Genomic DNA, 5,063 nt, shown 5'->3' on the forward strand with positions numbered 1-5,063 from the left:
ATATATAACTAAACCATTATTGTATGTAAAGTAAATAAGGTTTTTAAAATGTTTAAGAAGCTTCATTTAAAATTAAATTAAAATGCAGATCTTATCAGTTTAGTGCGATCCTTGCCCTTGCTTTTCCTTGCTGAGTTTTCCAATGTCTGGCACGTATTTGGATACTTTAAGTTGCCAACAGGCTTCTGAGTGATCTGTTGTTAACTGGCTCTGAGAGGGACAGAGGACAGATTTCATGTGTGAAAATTGCTGTTCACCCAGGTATGTGGATCCAAATGCTGAAAGCATTGCAAATGCAATTTTTTTTCAGACAGTTAAATTTCACTGGCAGGGACGTCCAGCAGGTCAGAATAGAGGCCCCATGATCTCTCTCCGTAGCTTCAAAAGCACTCCGCAGATCTCCAAACTTTGATGCCCACAATTCTGAGCTTTTTAACTGAATGAGCTGCATTTCGAAATCTTCAACACCCATCCACTGAAATACAGACAAATCCAAGTCACTTTCATTGAACTTTTCAGGTTTAATTAGAAAAGAAAGCATTGGGCCAAATTGTTTGAAATCTTGAAATCTGTCAGGAAATTCTGATTCCCGTTCTTGCACGTACATTCTAACCAGGACTTAAAAATATCCCAGCACAGTGGCACTGGAACAATTTTTAAGGTGGGGGTGCTGAGCTCTTGCCCGTTTGCACCCTGTCTGCACCCCTCACTGCCCCAGGCTGGGGCCAGTGGGCCACAGCTGGGGGAGGCTGCAGAGCCCCGGGCCGGCAGCCAGGACCCCAGGCTTTAGGGTGCACTGGGGTCCCATTTTGAAGCGCTCTCCACAGCCACGCAGGCTAGAAACTTACTTTTTCTTCAAGAATGAAGGCTGAAGTCATCACATCTCCACTTGACTGCAGGGGAGGCTGCAGAGCCCCGGGCCGGCAGCCAGGACCCCAGGCTTTAGGGTGCACTGGGGTCCCATTTTGAAGCGCTCTCCACAGCCACGCAGGCTAGAAACTTACTTTTTCTTCAAGAATGAAGGCTGAAGTCATCACATCTCCACTTGACTCCAGGAGCTGGGACTTTAAGGAAAACAATGATCATGAGACTCAGGACAAAATCACGAGAACTGGAAACCTGGGATCCCTCTCTCCAGTCTGGCTCCCGGCTCCGTGGCTGGCAGGGATCAGAATGCCAGTCCTGAAATGAGAGCGTGCTTCACATCACGCCGCAGCTGCCCCACCTGCGGATTGAAGAGTAGTGGGAATGGGCTGCAAAGGGAGACCTGCTCAGTTCATTTCCCCCTCTGCTGGCAGCATCGGGGGGAGGATAGCAGGGAGGTTGAGGGAAGAGTCCTTTGGCCTCAGGGACACTAAGGATTGACCATTCCCCTTTGAATTTCCCCTTTCTTAAATTAAGCCACATGACAAAGTCTGAAGCAAATAAACTTAAAACAGGCTGAGATTTGCCTAAGGGATATATATGGACACCCAACCCTATTAAAATGAATGGGAACTGGGCACCCATATCTGGGAGATGGCTTTGAAAATCCCAGGCTGAATCTTGTCCCTTTCCATTACGATGCCACCGTGTGGATTCAACAAGAACAAGAACCCCTGGCGTGGATTCAGCAAGCACCACTTGTTACGAGAGAGGGTCCCAAGCCCTGCTGCTCCGAGGAGGATCTGAATGCTTCCCAAAGTTTGAGGGGGTTCAAACTTGGTGAGCTGCTTCAGCCCCATCTCTGCTTGGGATGAAGATATAAAAAACACCCACAGTATCTTTGCCCATGGTATCTTCAGCCTCTTTTATTACTTGCCAAGCTACAAAAAGACCTGTTCCTGAAGCACTTGGAGTCATGCAGATAACCCTGCAGTCTTGTAAATGTTGCATCACATTCCTCGGTATCTAGGAAGGAAGCAAATGACTGGAGGTGATGACTTTCCACATAGTGTCAGGAAATCCATCAAGCATTGCCCCAGCCTGATCCTTATCCTGGAACTTAGCACTGGAGATGAAGACAGGGTCCTTCTGGAAATAAACTTGGTGTTAGGTAGGAGGATAGGACCAAGATGAAATGTGGTGTCTAGCTACAACGAGGAATGTGATAGCATCTGCTTATTAGCGACAGGGCTCATTTCAGGTAAGCAAGGGTTGATTACTCAGTATGTGTCAAGAGCAATGTCCCAGTTTTGAGAGAGGCAACCCTAAAGAGACAGAGAGCATCCAATTAGCAGTGCTGTGCCATTTTGCTTATGTCCACAAAGCAGGTGGATGTCACTGATGCACAAACAGCCATTTGCGTGGACTCCGTTCTGCTGGCTCAGTCAGTAAAATGGATGCTGGTTTCAGTTCCAGGCTGCACCATTGCCCCGAAAGAGGATATCTAATTCAAAGCCATAGGGCCAAACTCATCCTTAGGGGCACTCCATTGGGTTTCAGTGGAGTTGCAGTAGGGAATGGGTCAATCTGACTGATTATCTCTTCGATGTGGAGGACTACGGTTGCGACATACTCCTGAGACACTCACATCTAAGTATCTGCCTCTGGAAATGGGAGAAGGAAGTACATATTAACTCCTCACAGGAAGATGGCATGGCAGTGTTGGCAGTTCCAAATATTAAATTGTATTATCAGCTATGCCAGCCTGAAGCTCTAATTGACTGCGTGTGTTGGAAAGCACCGGCTCCAAACAGAGCAGCTACTATGTCCTGGCATTTGCCTGAAGATAATATGAATGCGCGTTCACACACACACACACACACAAAATGGAGACCACCTTAGATTTCCAAGAACCCTTTTACACAGCTTGCTTGACCGCTGTGAGACAAGAGGCCTTGTAAACCAAGCTCTTTCCCATCACTGATGACCCCAATATTAGAAAAACCCCTATTCTGATCCAAACAGAAGTCTCTGGAGCCTGGAGATCTGGGCTGAAAGAGGAGTTTGAATTATGAGCCAATTCTTTTTTTAAAGGAAATAATGTTATGAGTTTCCAAGAAGTTAAAAATAAACGTCCAATGTCTGATGTTGCCAGTAGTCCCATACTTGTGGGAACTATGCCATGCACCCCATCCAGAGGGAAGTGCTAAGTAGAAATCATACACCACTGGAAACAAGATCTGGAGCGGGGAGAGTCTGGGGGACAGGGTCACTATCTCAGGGATCTATAAATCCTTAATCCTGGCAGTGATGAAAGAGAACTATGCTTTATAGGGGAGTAATGGGAACAGAACTTGTCTGGCCAGGCAGTGGGAGGCAGGGATTGGGACACAACATAATGAGTGATCTTGAGTTTGGAGCAATACTTAGCCCTTTTCATCTACAGATTCACAGATTCAAGGCCAGATGGGACAATGTGATCAGCTAGTCTGACCACCTGTATAACACAGGCCAGAGACCTGCCTTGAATTAACTCCTGTTTGAACTAGTGCAGATCTGTTAGAAAAACATCCAATCTTGATTTTACAATAGCAAATAATGAAGACTCCACCACAACCCTTGGTAAGTTGTTCCAATAGTTAATTACCCTTACTGTTAAAAATGTCTACCTTATTTCCAGTCTGAATTTGTCGAGCTTCAACTTATAGCCATTGGATCTTGTTATACCTTTGTCAGCTATACTGAAGAGACCATTATCAAATATGTGTTCCCCAGATAGGTATGTAACAAAGAGAAGATTAAGGGGTGACTTGATCAGCATTTGAGCAGAAAGGCAATTTCTATTCTCTGTTAACCTTAAACAGTAGGGGGCTTATGACACACACTTAAGCAATTCATATTCCATGCAGTAGAGGGCAGGCAGTCTCACACCACACACACACACACACATGGATGATTTAGTTGGGGATTGGTCCTGCTTTGAGTAGGGGTTGGACTAGATGACCTCCTAAGGTCCCTTCCAACCCTGATATTCTATGATCAGTTAATTTATTGCCATTTATATTAGAATAGCTAAGTAATGCTACTCATCTTGATCTCCTGGCTGCTTAAGATCATAATAGAATCTATGCCAACAGCCTTCCTTGTATCCTAATTCTGTACTTTTTCTGTTGTACAATGCTATTTTTTTTAGTTGCCCAGTTTGGATTTTGCTGTGGAGGCCCAGGTGGGACCTGCACATGGGAAGCCCTTTGCTTTGCATTATATAAGGGCCCTCAGCATTTCCCACCTGTTGCATTCACTGATGTGGTTAATAGGGTTAAGAAAATGTTGTCAAATGCATTTTAACAGATGACGCAGTTTGCGCTCAGCTGTTAGGCAGCCTTCTCCTTTGTCTTCTTTTTTTTTTAATGACTAGGAAATCTAGAATGTAAAATATTAACATGAATTATTGAGGCATCCAGGATGAAAGTAAACCAAGTGGTTGCAAAGTGGAAACTCTGTAGGTTTTTCTCCCCTCGGTCAATCTGTGAGATAATCAGATTAAGCCATAGCTGTATAAATGGAGCTTGAGTTTATTTGCCATGTTGGATTGGTCATGTATTCAGGACTTTCCGAGTGGTGTAACTATAGCCCAGGAGGTATTAGTCACGCTGGGAGGACCTCAGTGAAAATGAGAGGGCTTCATCTGTGCAGTTGCCAGGGCAACTCTCGCTAATATTTCACTACAAAGCTTTCACCCTCCCTTCACATCCCCGAGATCAGAAGGAGCAGAAAGAGGAAAGAGGAGTTTATTGTCGTAAGGCACCTGGGTCGAGTGTGTCCCCGCAGACACAATCGGGCCTACTCCAAACCCCTGCTGCTATGAACTCAGGATATCATCCACCTTGCCTGAGTGCATCAAGGAGGGGCAGGCTTGGTTGGCAAACATTGTCTGTTTTTCCATCGGATGCAGATAACTGGAAGGTGACGCTTTCCCCAGTATAAAAAAAACAGGACAACTCTTAGAACTGAGTTTGTAACAGGTTTCTGGCATGGATGGCTCTGAGTGACTTTGGAGCAGGCCTAACTAAGAAGCCAGCTCCCTCCCCACACTCGAATGCAGTGGTTGGGATCATTGCAGATACTGGCACAAGAGTCGCTATTTGTTTGTGTTAGGAAGGTGGCAGCTGGCTGGGTGTTCTCCCTGGGAGTCCCGA

This window comes from Lepidochelys kempii, chromosome 13 (assembly GCF_965140285.1).
Source record: "Lepidochelys kempii isolate rLepKem1 chromosome 13, rLepKem1.hap1, whole genome shotgun sequence".
Taxonomy (NCBI): Eukaryota; Metazoa; Chordata; order Testudines; family Cheloniidae; genus Lepidochelys; species Lepidochelys kempii.